Genomic DNA, 19502 nt, shown 5'->3' on the forward strand with positions numbered 1-19502 from the left:
TCTTCCAGCTAGCCTACCAAAGGTGAACCTCCAACACATGTGAGGGTTGCAGGCTCCATACTTGATACTTGAGAGCAACATCTGCCTGGTCAGCAACATTAACTATGTGCCATTTCAATAAAGCTCAATAACATCATGGGTTCCCCTTCATCTGCAGAACTAATGAAGCACCCAGAGGCTTGTTGGGAGCCAAAATATTTAATGATTGGCAACTTGGCATACAGAAATCAAAGTACATTAAAAGGTGTTGAACAGCACACCAACTTATAAGTAACTTAAAAGTGGGGCAAAAGAAAACCACTAGTGATGTGCCTAAGGTAATTTATAGTTATGTTTGAGGGTGCTACGTCTAGGAGCTCCCCCCTCGCTGGCACTAGCATTGGAGACAGCCTGCTCACTTTGCTGTCCTGTTGACCTTGATGATCTCGGCGGGCGTCCTCTGGCCCGTGGAGCCTGTGCTGGCCCCGCTTGGGAGAGAGCAGCCAGGGCACGGCTGGCATCTTCCCAGTTGCCGCAGCCTCTTCAGATGCCACGATCATTGACAGAGGCGTGCAGGAGCTGCTGCCTTCATCCGGAGCACCTTGAGAGGAACCCACAGAGATGACAGGCAGCTCGTGCGCCAACGTGAAGTTGCTTTGGCCCTCCCTGCTCACCATTGATGGATGGGCACCTAGCTGGGATACAGGGTGCCCAATCCATCTCCTGCACTGACACTGACCATCTGAGGTCATTGCCGCTGTGAGGACTTTCAGGTCCAAGCGCATCCCCAGGAAGCTCTGATTGTTCTCCTGGAGGAACTTCTCCATGAGAGTCACCACTCTCTCCATGGAGGAGGCATTGCGTTTGGCCTTGAGGGCCATTGCATTGCTCACGCTCCGCATGGACTGCCCCATCATGGACACCATGGCACGCATTCCCTCATGTATCCCTGCCAGATCCTCCTGCACACCCTGCTGGACTTCCAGCATCTGCTGCCTCAGGGACAACTTAAGAGGCACATCATCAACCACCAACTGAGCATGCTCCTGGTCCCTAGCATTCCTCTGACTGCCGACGCCCTGGCAACTCTCTGCCTCTGCCTGCACCACAAGCGAGTGTGAAGTGCCCTCACTGCTGTGCACTGAGATAGTAGCAGACGATCTTATTCCCACTGAGGTGTTAGTATCTGCGCTGGTGCCTTCCTGACTGAGAGGGTGTGATGCTACTGCGCTAATGTCTTCTGGGCCCTCAGGGATCAGCGGCGGACCCTCTGTCTCCTGAGTGTGGGCATTCTCCGGAGAGGCTGAAAGGAAGAACAAGGACATTTGATTAGTTGAAGTCATTGCACTGATAATGTGCATGCCTGACACCCAGATCAGGATGCGCTCCTCCTTCCATTATCAATGGGCATCCCAAGTTCGATGCTGAGATCAATATACAGTCAACAGTGGAATGGCTGCAGTGACAGACACTGTGACCTCAGTGCACGGCCACTTGACCTGGGCGCATGGTGCCTCTTCAGCTGCGGTGCCTCCTGCTCGTATCTGGTCAGTATGAGTGGGTGGGCCTGCCCTCTACCAGTCTGCAGCTGCTCCGTATTATTGTGTGCTGCCTTCTCCTGAAAGGGGAGAGGAGCATTGATTAGTCCACCCTATACCTGCATTGCCATTGCAGCCTTGCCACCCACCGCCACCTGAGGAAAATCTTGCGGGGCTCATCCGATTCGTGACCCTGGAGCCGCCATACACTCATTTCAAGCAGCCAGAGCTGACCCCCTTGTCCAAATGCTGCCTTCATCACATTTGCCACTCGCACGCTAAGACCTTCCAAACCCACAAACACTACCACATAGAAGGACAAGGGCAGCAGCCAGATGAGAACACCGCCACCTGGAAGTTCCCCTCCAAGTCACTTAGCATCCTGACTTGGAAATGTTTCACCACTCCTCCACTGTTGCTGGGTCAAAATCCTGGAACTCGCCCCCAAAATAGCACTGTGAGTGTTCCTGCACCACATGCAGCAGATCCAGAAGGCAGCTCACCACCACCTTCTCATGGGCAACTAGGGATGGGCAATAAATGCTGGCCCACCCAGCGAAGACCTCATCCCTTGAATGAATGAATACAAAAACAAAATTCTGGGTTTGGGGTGGTGGTGGTGGTGGTGGTGGGGGTGGGGGGGGGGGGGGTGCGGCCGATGTGGTGGGGGGGCCACTTAACTGCTGTGCTAAGTGACCCATGCCAACGCGGCACTCACCCTTCCCGATCACAGGAGGCCATTAAACCGCTTGCCGCACTGCAAAAGCTCGCCACGTTTTACAGCCCAGCCCTTGCCGCGATGGGGCCATAAAATTCCACCCAGCGTGTTTAAGATTCAAGTAAGGCCTTTGGTCTGAAACGTGAAGTCCTGCCAATATAATATTTTGGACAATATCAGGAATTGTGTGACTGCACTCGTGAGTATGGGGTGATTGAATGTTCCTGGCACACATCCAATAAGACAAGATACTTAGGCTAGAGATTACCATTAAGTCACTGAGCAGTAGAGGAACCAATTAGGGGAGAAAATGAAAAAATAAGAAAAGATAATGTGTAAGTACAAACTTCGTTTTTTGTTCAGACTGTACAGCAAGAGAATGCATCCTTACTTTTACTGTACTTAATCTGGAAGTAGTATTCCACTTGTAAATTACTTTTTATGCTGAAGTAAAGAATAAAATGATTGATTCATTGACTGACTTTGTTATTTCTCAAGTGAACTATACACAGTTTTTATTTTAACAACAGTAACACAATGTTTAGATGAAGCTCAACTCGAAAAGCTAAAAATGCATTGGAAGAGAATGCTGAGCGAGGTAAGTCAAAAACATCCACAAAAAAATGAATCAAAGCAAGAGTTTGTGCAAGAAGTCTTGATTTTGACAGAGAGAATATGTTTGGAGGAGGAATAACTTAACTGAAGCCTAGGTAGCCCAAGAAGAAAGCTCACAGGAGCGCTAACCATATCTATCCAAGAGTTAAAAAAGATAAGAAAACTTAAAATGTATATTCTCCAGGGCAGGATTAGTACTAATATTAATGTATTAAAACTATGGCCTAAACCACTTTTTGATCCATCATCTCATATGGTGAAATGGCATGTAAGTGGTGGAATGATGCCAAGTGCTAAGTGTTATTTTTGAATTAAGAAATGTTTGAGTTCACAGCTCCTCTAGTCCCAGAGGATGAGGAGTTCCCAAATGCCGTAGTGTCATATTCAATCATTTTCTTTCCTGTCATCCCTGACTCTTTGACTGACTTAAACCAACAATTGGAATACAGATTCAGGAACAAAACATTTAAATGTTAAACATGAAATTGAGTTTTATGTGTCTCCTGGCCCAGATTTTCGCCATGATGGAGAGCACCACAAGGGCAGGAATGGGAGCATGTGTGTTTCGTGTTTCGTGAATGCATGGTTTAAGGAGGCAGCTAGCTATTTAAATCATCAGCTGCCTCCACTGAAGTCAGATTTTGGTTACCCATGAGTGTGAAACCCGAAGTGTGCAGATTAGATCTGGTAAGAGCAGATCTGAACTTTGTGGATTTGTTGGGGAACTAAGATACCCCTTTGGATCTGATCCCAGGATACGTTTGGGAGAGCTAAGGTGCCCTTCATTGGAAGTCAGGTGCTATTTGGGTGGAGCAAAAGCACTCTTTTGAATTGTTAAAATTAGGCATAAATGTGTGTAAAATAGGCATAAACTCATTACTGTCAAGGCCATTGGAACTGTCAACAGACCTGTCAAAATCAACCGTCAAAACTGTGAAAAGCATTTGTCAGGAGGACCTGTCAAGAAGACCTGTCAAAAGTATCAAGAGGACCTGTTAGAAGTGACAAGAGGACCTATCAAAAGTACCTGCCAAAGGGAGCTGTTAAGTGTCGAGGCAATTAAAAGTCCTGCCATTTAAATGTTCGAAAAAAATGCCTGGAATGTTTTTAAAAAGTCATTGCTTGCTATTTCACTCTGTCTGTTGATATAAGCCTGAGGGCTTCCATTACTGGATTAGTGCTGCATGACTAACTTCACAACCATCCATGATCACCATAGAATCATCCATTATCACAAATTTCACATTGGATTGACTGCTACAAGTGGTTATAGACTCTTTGAAATGGAACTATGAATTTCAATGTTTAGTGTTATAAGGGATTGTGCACTTGAAAGAAATGTAAGGCTTTATGTAGTTAAAGGACTGTAAATGGGTTTTTATGAATTAGTTTTTTTTCAATATACTGGTCTGCAAAAGACACAGAACTTTATTTTAGAGAACTTTGAGTTGGCATCGTAGGAGTAAGGGCAAAGGGTGGTTGGTGGGGGAAATGGGTTGGCATGAATTGGCATAGGGGCTATAAAGGACCATGGGGTGGGTGAAGAGGCATAGGTTGGCATGGAGGGCATGAACAGCGATGTGTAGGTACAAGGTCATAGCTGGCATGGAGAGTATGATGGGCCATGGGGGTTAGGTACAGGGACTGAGGTGACATGGACGGGCATGGATGGTGCATGTGAAGTGTGTTTGGGGTGTGAGGACATATGAGTCGTGAGGACTGGAGGGGTGTTTTATGTTTATCCTTTTTAAAAAAATTTTTGGACATAGTGCCAGAACCCCAAGGCCCCAAGGCAGGCCTTCACCCAGCCTGCCTCTTCATCTGGCATCCTCCTTAGTCCTTTCAGGTTCACCCGCCCTAGCTTCTAATCTAGCCCCCCCACCCCCCACTGGACTGAAAATCTGATGTGCGGCAGCCATTTTAAAGGTCAGGTTTGCAGAATTGGGATTCTCCTAACTCTGAGCAGCTGCCTGTGGACAAAAACCCAGGCCATTGTTAAAATCTGGAATGTGCTGCCTGAAAAGCCAGAGGAAGCAAATTCAATTGTAACTTTCAACTGGTTATATATTTGAAAAGGATAAGCTTTCAGGGCTATGGGGAAAGAGCAATTAATTGGAAAGCTCTTTCAATGAGCCAGCACAAGCATGTTGTGCCAAATAGCCTCCTTCTGTGCTGTATCATTCTTTGAGTCTATGATTTTATTCTAATTGAATTGGGACTCAGAATAAAGAAGAGGTGCTGAACAGTGACTGGGTTTGAAGAGGAGAGTTCCCTCTAGCCATTCTTAGTGGTATCACTAGGTTTTACAAATGAACACTACAGTTCCTAACGTGACATGGTTTATCTGTAAACCTCAATTTCTTGTTTCAATCTCTTAGTACAACAATTAAATACATAATTGAATAATAGCATATACCAGGAAATTTATTACAGCTAGTCCATAGATAGTTGTTTGGACTGATGATGATTTATTGAACAATAACAGAAAACGAGAATGGTTGGTTTCTTTTACTAGTTAAGGTATTGCATTGAAAGCCGAATACAAAGAAGAGGAGATTATTTTACAACAGTTCTTCAACACATAGAAACTATAGGTTCAAATTCAATGGAGGCCTGAATAGAATGTGCCAACCTCAAAATAATGAATTATTCTGAGCCCTTGTGGCCAATTTGCTCAGTTAAATGTCCTCAATCTTGCGCCTTGGGGAAAGGGAACTAAGACAGTACTAAAAACATCTTATGATGAACACAGCTCACATTGGTGAAGTCTGCTGAAACAATCTTGTGAAAACCTTGACGCTCTTTGGTGAATTGCACAGTGGAAATGGTGTTCCTTGTTCAGTTCTCCTGGATGAATGAAGATGTGCAGTTGTACAAAGTCTTACAAGGAAGTTCAATAGAAAGAACAGCAATAAACAAGTGCCAGGAGATCTATCTTGTTGCTTGGGTCTGGAATTTGTGACTGTAATTATGGCAAAACTGTGAGCATTAACCGCCACTATACTGTGAAATGAACAGTAACTTCTGTTGTTTGCACATTTGCAATTAAATGTAGAAATCCACAAGTTGCTGTCAATGATTCCCTGCTCATTCACAGGGTCTTCACTGTAGAAGTCCTTGATAGAAATCATCTAGAAATCACTGAATTGATATGAACGTCCACTTTTTACACTGTTATTCTCACTGTAAAAACCTTTGCAAAAGGTATGTCTTGCTGAATAAGGTGTAATTGAGTTTTTACTGGCTAAGTCGTAATTACTTATGAATAATCTCTCTGGCTCTGAAAAACTAATTTTTATATTTACGGAATATCAACTTTCTTCATTCTGTCATAAAAATTCCACAGATTTTGAAAATATTTCAATTTTCTTTTAAAATAATTGGTTTTGATATTTCAGTTCATACCTTAATCCCATGTATATGTCCCAATCTTTATTTAACTTTCTATAAAATTGTAAAAAAAAAGTGAATGCTAAAAACTGCTTATTACTTACTGATTTGCTGACTGTGATAATCCTTCAGTGTATTTGGCTGCTTGATAACATCATGTTGATGGCCACCTGGACGTCCTCTTGTCTTGGTGTCAGGTTCAGACTGGAAAAGGGAAAATCCACATTACAGAGATTGATAGATCTTTGTGGAAGTTTTCTTCAAAGTCAGCGATGAGCATCATCGCTTCACTGCTGACCGCAAAATCCATATCATTATTACCTGAGGACTGGATAGTACACTAGAAACAGTGCTCTCACTCTATCTCAAATCGACTGGTTACAGCAGTGAGTAGTTTTGCCATGTAGACAGGAAATGCAACACCTGCCCTTTTACCTCCTCCCTTCTCACTGACCAAGGCTTCAAACACCCCTTCCAGGAGAAAGAGCGATTTACTTGTACTTTCAATTTAGTACACTGAATTTGCTGTTCACAGTGCGATGTCTTCTACACTGGGGAAACCAAATGCAAATTGATTGACCACTTTTCAGAACGCCTCTGTTCAATCTGCAGCATGACCCCACACTTCCAATTGCCCATCATTTTAATTCTCCGCATTTATCTGACATTTGTCCTCGACAATGTTCCATTGAAGCTCAACGCATGCTTGAGGAACAGCATTTTAACTTTCAAGCCTACACTTTACAGCCTACTGGACTCAGCATTGAGTTCAACAATTTTAGACCACTAACCTCTTCTCTCAGTTCTGATGAGTCATATGGACTCAACGTTAACTGTATTCCTCTCCGCAGATGCTGTCAGACCTGCTGAGTTTTTCCAGCTAGTTTTATTTTTGTTTCAGATTTCAAGCATCCACAGTATTTTGCTTTTAACCTCTGCTCTCATTTTGTTTCCCTTTCTTTGCTACTTCTGGTTTATTTCTTGCTTGTTTTTCTCCTTTCAGTTGGTAGATGTTCACAATTCTGCCATTCACATCTCTTCTAGATGCATCTTTTGTTTCTTTACCTGCCCCATTACTACTTGCTTTGGCCACGAATGTTTTTGTCATTTAATCTCTACTGTCTTCACTCTATCACAGACCTTCCCTTTTGTTTTTAGTCCCAACCTCCCCACTTTTGCTAGCTGAAAAACTATGATATCTCTAACTTTTCCCAGTTCTGATGAAAGTTCATTGACCTGAAGAAAGTTCATTGACCTGAAACATTAACCTGTTTCTCTCTCAACAAGATGCTGCCAGACCTGCTGAGTATTTCCAGCATTTTGGTTTGTATTTCAGATTTCCAGTATCTGCAGTATTTTGTTTTTGCAGCTGTCAAATTTCCTGCTTCAATCAGGACATTATATTTAAGTGACAGACAATAGGCAAACTCAGTATTCCTGAACCAATGTTTGTCCTTGTGCCAAAAAAATAGCAGGGTCAGTTTGCCTTAGCAGCTGCCAATTTGCTACAGTGTGCACCCAGATCCTTTTTAGGTCCAAGTATCTTAGAGGTTGTCAATCAACAGCATCTCAAGAGTCCTTTGCAAAGCTATGGCAGCTTTCCAGCTCTCTCACATTGCAGTCACTGGGAAGCACCTTGTAGACTAGGCAATAGGGCACCTAAAGCAGGCATTTGGGGCCCAACCAGAGAGATAATTAGCAATTATGAGTTTTTTTTTAAATATTTGTGTGCAGGATATTTCTGTAGTAGCTGGTGACCCTATAATGTTAGTTGACATAAATATCAGGGAGGATTTTAATTTGGGCCTGAATTTTGCATGCATGGTGCACAGGTGATCGGCGGGCCTGGAAGTGGCCGCAATTTCTGCTTCTGGGCGCGAAGAGAAACCGAACACGATTTCACGCTGGCTTGCCAATTAAGGGCTGGCGAGCGTGAAACATGCCCGGACAATGGCGCAGCACTGCCGGCAGTGGCGAGAGTCTGGTCCAATGGGGACCCTCTAGTCTCTCTGCTTGGTGCCTGTGCATCAATGTTGAGCAGGGAAATCCAAACCTACTTTACGCTGACGGATGAGTTGCCTGTTGTCTCTGTGGGCTCCTCTCAAGATGCTCCAGATGAGCGTAGCAGCTCCTCTGCCCCTCTGCCAGTGACCATGGCTTCTGATGAGGCCACGACAACTGAGGGTGCCCAGTCATGGCACTGGACTCCCAGGTGGATCCCACTCAGGTCACGCCAGCCAGAGGACGACTGCCAAGATCATCAGGGCCGACGCAACTGCAGAGTCAGCATATTGCCTCCAATGCTGATGCCAGGGAGGGTGGGGCCGGGGGCAACAAGATGCGGCACTCACAAATGTAAGTTTAAGGCATCGTGAGCACAAAGGGGGTATTCGTGGTGACATTCTTTCCTTTCATCATTGCTATGTATGATTTTTGTGTGACATTTAACAAAATACTGTATTATGTTCCTTTTTTGTTTCTGTGGAAAAGATATTGTTATGATTCCCCAGCTGAGGTTACCTCTGGACAAGCCTGATCCTAACTTTTATTTATATAAAAACAAAAAACTGCGGATGCTGGAAGTCCTAACTTTTATTTGTTTGTTTAGATACGGAGAGGGGCTACCGAACAGATTCACTGGAGTCAGCTATTGAACTTTTAAGAAAAGCATAAAGTGGCTCCCCTGGCCTCTCCACCCTTCTGGCCCTCTCTTCCTCCTCAGAGAAGGTGCCTCCAGCAGAGATCACAATCCCTACTCCCAGGGTAAGGGAAGGCTGTCTGATACCTGGAAGTGTTACGAATTTATTGAACAAGAAGAGATGAACCATATTATAATACTCCTTCACACACAACTATACATTTACTGCTATATACAGATTTGTAAGGATGACAGAAGTTACAAAAGCCACTTTATACCCTAACGTTCACAGTAAGTACAGTCCATGTAAACCATTTGGCAACCTGTGGTCAGACATACCACACTCTGAAACCAAGTGACAGATGCCACCCCAGACAGATGCTATGGATCTCTCCTCAACTCCCCCTGGATGCTTGTCACACCATGGGCCAACCAGTGTCACTGAATTCCGTCCTTCACACGAGGGTTTCCAATCTCCATTCTCCAAGAACTTGCTTTGGAATCTTCTCCCAAACTGACGCTTTCTTTCTGACGCCTCCCGCAAGGGTTCACCTCCAGGGTTTCGAACTCTCCTTCCAATGTTCCTCTCCCCTGGGTCACAACTTGCATTCAAGCTTTCCTCCGCACAGTCTCTTTCACTGACTCAGCTGTCAACAGTACACCACTGCTTCATATACCCATAACAAAGATTTACAGACCTTCAGTTGTCTCTTTGGACCTTCTGGCCTCTCACTTTAAATCTGCTTCCAGGAAGCTTGGAACCTTCCTCTCTGCTCCTTACTTTCACTTCCACAGAACAGGACCTTTCCCAAGTTCTTGCCCTTCCTTTGACTAGAAGGTCTGCTTGGGACTTTATCCTGTTCCACTCCCCTGGATTCTTGGGGACTTTCTTCTTTGGCTTCGGACTGGCTACCTGTGCCTTTTGCTCCAGTCTCTCTCTGGCAGCTACTTTCAACCAACTTTAGCTTGGGACTGGCTATCAGCCCCTCTTAGGCTGTTTGTGCTTGGCAGCTGTCTGCAAAACCAACTGAACTCAAAGGGCTTCCAAATCAAACTGCTGTTTCTAGTTTCTTCTGTGTATTTCTGTAGACTCTTACTGCTAGGCAAAAGTCCAGTTTTTCTACTCTTGTGTTTGCTTACCTTCTCTTTAGGAGTCGTAAAACTCATTAGAAATGTAGGCACCTTTTAAAGTGAAACTAAAACCCAACTTGACCTTTTCTTAACACACAGATACAGAAATACAAATTAAACTTAAACATTAAAGCTAAAACTCATTCCTAACACCCACAAAAATCAATATAACTTACTTAAACTATTTCTATTTCCTAACAATATAAATCTTGATTTTGTTTTAATGGCTTGAGTATCCTTCATCTTTTCCATGGGTGCAGAGCATGGCAATGGCATATGATAGACGGCAGGGGCTGCAAACTCTATTACAGAGGCTGTGATTCAACATTAGGGGTCATAGGATTGCCTCCTCAGAAATATTTGGTATGGAGGTGGCACCCTTGGTATGAGATTGAAGCCATGCCTTGGCAGCCTAGCTGAAGATATGTAGAATCAAGGCCTCCCTGGTGTCCCTGCCACCCTGAAGATTCCTTAAGTCTGCCTCCATGTCCTTATACTGTGTCTCTCTGGTCTCCTCATCTGATCCACCATAGAGTCATCCTCTATGGCCTGTGGAGCTGCCTCGTTATCCTCATCCTCCAGTGGGTTCCCCCTTGCCAGAGCCAGATTGTGCAGGGTGCAGCTGACAACTATTATAAGTGACACATGTTCTGGAGGATATTGTGCTCCCCCTTTCAGTTCAGCCATCTGAACCTCATCTTCAGCAGTCCGATGGTCCTCTCAAGCACCACACTTGTGGACGCATTGTAACTCACCTCCACTTCTGTCTTTGGGTGTTGAAGTGGCGTCATGTGTCACCATTTTCAAGGGATATCCTTTGCCACCCAGCAGCCATCCATCCAACTGAGCTGGAGTGATGAACAGCCTTGGCACCTGGGAGTGTCACAGCATATAGGCATCATGGGAGCTACCAGGGTACCTTGCACAGACTTGCAGAATCTGTGCCTTGTAATCACAAACTATCTGCATGTTCATGGAGTGGAAACCCTTTCTGTTCATGAAGGCACACGGTTTACCCACTGGCCCCTTGATGGCCACACGAGTACAGTCTATGGCACCCTGGATGCAGGGAAACCCAGCAATTGCTGTGAGCCCTCTGGCTCGCTCAGCCTGGCTGGCTTTGTCTGTCTGGAAATGAATGAATGTCATGGCCTGGCTGAGGAGAGCATCAATGACCAGCTTGGTAGTTGGAAGTCAATGACCAGCTTGGTAGTTGGGAGCGTGCCCGCCGATGATTAAATGGGCAATTAAGCCCATTAAGAAGGCAATTGATCTGGCAGCTGATTGGGACACACCACACACATACCCCACTGACCCCTGGAACGAACTGGATGTGAAAAAGTTGAGGGCTACTGTGACCTTTAGAGCCACTGGCATAGGATGGCCACCCACACAGTTGGAGGTGATCTCTGGCCCAATCATTTGCCATACGGATGTCACGGTGTCCCTAGAGAGGCAGGGCCTCCTTCAGCACTGGACCTCAGACATCTTGAGGTAGCTGGATCACTGTCTGTAAACTCTGGATGCAAGATAGTGGCGCCTTCTGTGGACCCTTCCGCTTTGCGTTTCCTGCTGGCCCTGCACCCCCTATGCCTGAGCCTCTCCTCCCACAGGCCTCCTGCCTGCGGACACCTGGCTTCCTCTCCACTCTGCCTCTTTTCCTGTTCAGAGGAGGTACCCCCAGCGGAGTAAACAATCTCCATTTACGGAAATGCAGATGGCACTGTCTCGTACACTAAAGGGTGCCCTCAGCAGGAATCCTCCAAGAGAGTTGGGAAAATCAAAGAGTTCTCAAACAAAGGCTTCCAATGCAAAAGTTCAGCAGAACCACAGGAAAAGGTATGCAGTATCAGTAATATAGCAGCAGCAAGCTCTTACCTGAATTCCTAACAACTCACACAGCCAATGCCCCTTTGTCCTGCCTTTGGATGAGAAATGTGAAAAAATGGAATGACCGCCTGCCCGTGCTGCCTGTGCAACGAACGCAAAATTGTGCGGGTAACGTAAAATTCAGATCAATTGCCTTCTTATAAGGTTCAGATCTATTGCCTTCTTAATGAGCTTAATTGCCTGTTTAGTCATTGGCAGGCATGCTCACGACTCCCACGTGTGGGACTGTAATATCGCGCAAGGGACACGATGACATCGGGACAAGTGCCTGACGTCTTCCTGTGTGATTTCACATGAGTTAGGGTTGGGCACGCACCCACTCAAGTACCATAAAATTTTGGTCCTGTAGTAGATGGATTTGGGCACAGGTGACGTTAAAAGTGCGAAAGTTGACAATGTGTCAGAAAGCCAATTTCACTTTGCCAACTTCTGCATTTAACTGCAGTGCTTTAGGCCATGTGTTAGCAACCCCCTCAGGAGAGGCAGGCTGTCAATTCGAAGATGCTAATTGCTCAATTAGAATAATATTAACATGGCTTTTGGAATTTAACTGTGATACATGGGCTTCCCAGCTTCCTGGAACTTGCCAGTGAAAGCAAAGCAAGAACACAGTGACAAATGAAGGGGCTGAAGATATGACAGGGAAATATGTCAAAAAATACTGAAATCTCACAGCTGATATCTTGCTTGATTGTGTGAAGGGCTTTGTTCACAGTCCAGGGGCTGAGAGATGACTTTCACAATTTTGAAGGTTTGTATATTTGGTGTGCTGGAGATGGCATTATGGAAGTCAGAGGTGCTGCAAGTTGGGTGTGCTGCGCATTCATCTGCTTTCAGTACAGTGCTTCATGTTGGAAGGGTGCTCATGTAGACATCTTCATTATGCACTGGAGGCCTCTGAAGTAGTGCTGTACTGATGCCACTCATCCCTACCAGCTGTTTTAACACTCTATTTACCAACTTGAACCACGCAAGTCTACTCCACATATTTGTTCAGCTGCATTGGTTGGTAGTGGTGGGGGAAGGTGGGGGTTCCTCAACACATCTTTGGGGCACCCCCCAGTTACACCGTCCTGGAGCTCAGAAGTTACGGCCCAATATGTTAACATAGTGTATCGGTCAAAAAGCCAATGACAAATGCTCTGCACTTAGTTCCGGGTTTCTCACGTTCTACCGGATCCCCAGCTTCCCATCTGTCAACAATATAAAATCCAGCCCATCAATTTTGGTCTTCGAACAGATGCAGTGTACTTCAGGGTGGAAGGTCTGAGAGGTGTTGGACATTATTTATTATTCCTCCCAAAGCAGAACCCAGGGGAATACTGTATCCATTTCCAACAACCAGAGAAACAATTTGTAACTTTGTGGTTTGTCCCTTCTAAACAGGTTGTAATCCAATTTGCTATCATATCCCTAATTCCACATCCATTAATCTTCTCTAATAGTCTCCAGGATATTACTACGTCAAAGGCTGCCTGAAAGTTCACATGCACCCATTCATTATGCCTGTCACTTTAGAGAACTCTATCAGGTTTGTCAAGCACAATCTTCCTTTTTAAAATCCAAGTTGGCTGTTTCGAATTATTTCCCGTCAGCAGAATTACATTAGAGAGGGGAATTTTAGACATGGATCTTGCTGATAGTATAACAAGAAGTGCGGCTGTTAGGTGAGAAGAAAATTGAGCATGGTCCTGTTAGTTTATATAATCAAACAGCTAACAGTCATTGTTCAATTTTTCACAAGAAGAACAGCATCTTAGGTCATTAAAATAAATTGGTTGATTCTTCCAATAGCGTAGTGGACAATGGAATTTGAGTGCAATATCAGATGCAGTGTTATTTATAGGCAACAAATAGCAGCTGGTTGTGAGTAATAACAGATGAGTGAGATCAGTAATGCTCCATCAAAGGTGCATATGTTCTATTTATAAAAGGGTCAATCTTATTAGGGTTTAAAGCACATTCTTGAATGCATCCAAGAGATTGAACCATTAAGGGATAATCTGTTGCATTAAATTATCAGAACTGTGGACTGTGAATTTATCCTTGTGAATTAAAGAATTATTCTACTCATCGCAAATTGCTTTCTGTTAATGGTATTCCAAAAACTGGCCGCACATCCATAGGGAAAATGTTTTAAATAGGAAAAATTCTGTTTGTGACCTGTTGTCAAATAGAAGCTGAGCAATTCAGTTTATGATTTAACATGCTGGTATAGTGACAGCTGATGGTGAATACTGTATTGGCTCATTTTTGTTTCTCAGTTGTTACATTGCTTTAATCAAAGTTTCAAGGGGTGGCAGGAATACTTTAAGACACATGACAGCACAGAGATTAGGGGCTGGATTTGAGAAGCGGGCTTAATTCCAGATTGGCAACCTATCTACGCCAGGAATCGGGGGCAGCACCGGAATTTGAGCAAGTTGAACCCTTAATTGCAGCTCAACAAAGCAGAGGTGGGAACAGACATGGGCCAACTTGATCCAGAGCTGACAGGGTGAAGGCCTATCTCGCCACCCACATTGTGCCTGAATCATCCTAATCATTCTTAAGTGCTGGCAATTAAGAGACCTTCAGGCACGAGAACAAACTGTTCTCTCTCTTCTATCCTTCATTTGTAAGACCCTCTGCAAACTGGCCTTGCCCAAAGAGCCTAAAATCAGTTTTCAAAAACCTTGAAGGGTCCATTGCTTTGCGCCTTCACATTACTGGCTCAGTGCCTCTTTATAAATACATGTTGGTCTTTAGCATTCTCTCTTCCCTCCTGCCTGTGCATGAAGACTGTAACTCTTTCGAGTACAAACGTGTTTCCATCTGTTTCAGATGAAGTTACATTGTTTCATAGTTTGCCATTGTGAGATTTGAACTCTTGATTTTGGGGTTGTAAGCCCAGTACCATAACCACTTGGCTGTTTAGGCCAAGCATGAAGACTGTAATGTGCAGCTACTGGAGGTGCCAGCAAAGTAGTGCAATTGAGCAGACCAGCCACTTTGAGCCTGAATAGAAGAACCTCTCCCTATAACCCTATATGACCATCTTAAAGATGTGAGGTCACTGAATGAACAATGCCTCAGTCACTCCTGACTTCACACCATCCCATGGGAGTAAGGAGTTCAAGGAGACCTACCACTTAATCACTTTGACACACAGCAGGAAACCATTTCATGATGGCCTGCACACAGCCATAGTGATGCGTCAACTGGCAGTGATGAGGGCCCTCATGAGTCACAGATTGGGGTCGGTATTTGGAGCAGCAGGAGCAGATGTGTTTCCATCTGTCAGAGTTCCCTGAGGCTTTGAAAGCTCGTTGACTGTAAATGGAGGAGTCCATGCAGCAGATGAGCTAGCCATGTCTCAGGTCTTTGTGTCCTGAGTTCCTCCCATTAGAGGGATGGCAAAGCTCATGAAGAGTCATATGTGGCAACTCCTGGAGTTGGAGTGCACGCAGAACATTGTCCTGCACAGTACTCATGATGCTTTATGTGGTCTGGACTGGTCAGTTTGGCACCTGAACACAGATGTCCATGGAGTGAACAGGTCAATCACACAGAAGGTTCAGATATGGCTGGGGGTGCTGCCAGCTGCAGCTGAGCAGCAGCCTCCCTCAAGGCATCAGAAGGGCTGACCAAGGGCTGAGAATGTGCCTGAAGTGGATGAGTGTGCCAAACCTCTAGCAGCACCCTCATCATCCCCAGCTTCCTCAGCCCCTCTGACCAGAGGGAGCATCTTTGATGCAGTGATGATGGCTGCGCCTGCAGAGTCACTGGCAAAAAGAGTCCCAGGAGAGGCCCCAATGGGTCCCTCTAGGATGAGAGTGACTGCCCAGTCATCAGAGCAGCGAAGCTAGAGATGTGAGCTGGATCCACCTCCATTGAGGCACCAAGAAAAGAACAATGCTGGAGCGTCAAAAGAGGGCACTGCATCGGTCTGAGCACTAAATGGGCCACCGTGGTGTTATGTAGATGTTGCTTCGTATTAGCAAGTAAGGCTCATGCTGTAAATAAATTCACTATTCGTTATCATGGCATGCATGATTTTATTAACTTTGTGCTGAACAGTAACAAAAGTATATGAACAAAACATTTGCTTCTCACTGGTGGCAGTGGAAACTCCAAGCTGTCATCTATTTCTCTGTGACTATAAGATTGCATAAGCTGGATGCACAGTTGTCCTTCCTGTGCCAGCACAGGCTTGCTGCATTCAAAGCCATGTGCTTAGTTCCTCAGGTCTCAGAATTCATCAGCTGAGCCGCTGCTGGATCAGATGCTCCCTCACAATCCTCCTCCTTTGTGGCCCTCATCCCACTGCTATGGCCCCCTGAAACCCAGGGTTCACTTCTTTGTTGTGCATGCTACCGCTCCGCTGCTTCAATAGCCTCCATTTGTGATTGTGCAATGATCCCTTTCCAAGAGGGCTCTTTTCCTCTTGATAAGGTGATGTTCAAGCAGCCTGGTTCAATGACCCAAATGTCCAGTCAATGTCAGGAGGCTGGCCAGCCCCTGTGGTGGCAAGAACCTCACCCTTGTCTTAAGACACAGGATTATAATTTCTACATGCTGTGCAGCTTATTTGTGTAGTTTTGGCAAGTTCTGGCAAGTTGCCATTCACAAAGCATAAATCGATGAATGACTGGGATCCAACATGTACATGCTGTGATCATTAGAAGTTTCTTCTGAATCATCTATTGGATTTATTCACTCTTTTATATTGATATCCCATAGTTTTGGATTCCCACACAAGTGGAGATTCCTTCTCTACTTCTAATGTATAAAAACACTTCATTATTTTAAAGAACAAAATAGTAAGGTTGATTTAGTCCATTTATCTCAGAGATATGTGTCTGAATCCACCCTCAGCTGATTGGATACAAGGGTTTTAATGGGAACCCAGATCACTTCCCAAAGGGTGCAAACCATGGATCAAGCTGCTCATAATATCTCACAATAGTGGTAATTAATGGACACACCATTGTGAAATAGAAGTGTTTTCCTCAGTTTGGGATTAAACCACAAGATTAAACAGATTAGATCAGCCATGGCCTCAGTGAATTATGGAACAGACCCAAGGGGTGAAATGGCCTACTCCTGTTTCTATGTCCCTATGAAAGACCATCAGATGCTTAATTATATTTGTCTATTACTTGAAAATGGTCTATAAGATTAAAATGTTTCGTGTGCTTCTTATTGTATTTTATGGATCAAACAATTCCACTTACACTTGGGTATATTTACTTGTATAATATAATTTTACTAACTTTTATAGTTAACTACGCAATTAATAAATAGATTTCCAGGTATAAAGTGTTCATTAGTAAACATTGATCAACATGTTGCAATTAGGCTTTCCAGATTTACTTCTAACAACAACTCCTTATATTTACAAAGCACCTTTAATGTGATGAAACATCCCAAGGCACTTCACAGGAACATTATAAAACAAAGCATGACACCGAGCCACATAAGGAGACATTAGGTCAGATGACCAAAAGGTTGGTCAAAGGAGTAGGCTTTAAGGAGTGTCTTAAAAGAGGAAAGTGAGATAAAGGAGCAGAGAAGTGGAGGGAGGGTATTCCAGAGCTGGGGACCCAGGCAACTGAAGGCACAGCCACTGATTATGGAGCAATTAAAATTGTGGATGCACAAGATAACTTGGAGGAAATTACAGAGATAGGGAGGGGTGGGGTCAAGGAGGGATTTGAAAACAAGATGATAATTTAAAAATCAAGATGTCGCTTAACAAGGAGCCAATCAAGGATAGCCAGTAGAAGGGTGATAGAGGAGCAGCTCTTGCTGTGCATTAAGACAAGGGCAGCAGTATCTTTGGATGACCTTAAGTTTACAGAGGATAGAATATAGGAGCCCAGCCAGGAGTGCTTTCTGATTTTATGGATATCAACAATATATTTAAAATGATCCTATTGCTTGGGCAGAATTTTCCAGAAACCACCCAACCCCACCCCCACCCACCCCCTTTGGTAGATTTAATGCCGGGGGCGGGGGTGGGGGAAAAATGCGGCGGGAGCCGAAAAGTTGGTTTCCCACCAGTGTAAAATGATGGTGGGAATGTGTGCTCCCACCCATCATGGCGTATTGCCATTCCCACCAGAGGCCACCGTGAAACTGTTTTGCATCCCATTAATGGGATGCTGATGAAGGGCAGACCCGAATTGCTCCACCCCTCGAACCCAATCATCTGCACCGCCTGCAGGTTTGCAAGCCGGTCCAGAACATATCTGGCCCAACAGGGCCTGAACATGTCAGACTTACCTGCAAGAAGGCCTGAGGTAGCTCACGGAGATCGGAAGGGAAGATGGAGGCCTCCAGCAACCAGACCCTGGAATACCACATGCAGCACTAGGTGGGTGGAGCATCAACCAGTGCAGCAGCTTCCAGGAGGTGAGCGTTCTCGGTGTAACAGCTTCTTCCAGGAGGTGGATCCTCAAGTTGCGGGTGGAAGGCTGCAGGAGATACCCTTGGGCATTGATTGTCAGTGCTGGGATGGGGAGTCGATGGGGAGGAGAGAAATGAAGAGGTGGGGTGGCATGGAGGCCTAGAGGGGGGTGGGGGTGGGGGAGGTTGGGGGTGGTAGGGGAAAGAGAAGAGATGCTGCGATGGTTGTTGAACGGGTGAGCTGGTATGGAGCGGGAAGGTAGGAAAGGCAGTGCTGGAGTGTGGGTGGGGAGAAGGGGAATTGTGCAGGTGTGAAAGGGCATTTGGGGGATGTGCAGGTGTGAGCAAGCATGCCGGGGGGGATGAGGGGAAAGGGCTTCAGAGGGAGGGGTCTGTGCTGTTAATGGAGGAGTCCTGGGGGGCATACTCAGGGAACCAGTGATAGGAAGGGATGGTGAGTGTTAAAGGGGGCAGTGGGAGCTGATGGGGTGGGAGGGTGATGGTTCGGCAGGTTCCCAGGCACCGTCTGAGCTCTCTGTGTGTAAAGGTAAGGGGCCTCTCCACCTGCAGAGTAGATGGACTGCAGTGGGGCCATGAGGCATCACCTTATCACATTGCTACGGTGACCCATGTCCCCTCTTCCATTCAATGAGGTAAGCGTGAGTAGCTGAGGTTTCACTTACTTTGGCAGAGTGAATGAGGTCATTGATGCATTTCCTGCATTGCAGGACAGCCCTCTGGTAGAAGCCCTGGTCATGGTAGAAACCTCCTTCCTTGCCAGGTTTGTTTGTCAGCTCAGCCTCCTCCTCCCAGCCTCTGGGTAGAGGATGCCCTTTCTGGCTTTATACAGCAGGACTTCTAGGGGGGCATTACTGAATCTGGAGATGGAGCTCCCTGTGATCGTCGGGCCATCTCCTCCTTGAGTGGTGGGTAGCTTAATGTCTGGGAGAACTTTAAATATGGCGCGCCTGGGGGATATGACGGTGGGGCACGTGTCATCCAGCCCACCCCACCTTGTGAAATGTCAGGAAACCCCTGACTGCATAATTGATGAGGCTGGCATTGCACAATTTGACACAAATTGTCACTGGCCTCCATGGCGGGAAAGACTCCCCGTTCCTGCCACTGCCATGGGACTTAGTCCCAGAAGGGAAAATCCCACCCCTTGTCTTCATACCCCTACATTCTGATGTCAACTACCCCATTATAAATG

This window comes from Carcharodon carcharias, chromosome 22 (assembly GCF_017639515.1).
Source record: "Carcharodon carcharias isolate sCarCar2 chromosome 22, sCarCar2.pri, whole genome shotgun sequence".
NCBI lineage: Eukaryota > Metazoa > Chordata > Chondrichthyes > Lamniformes > Lamnidae > Carcharodon > Carcharodon carcharias.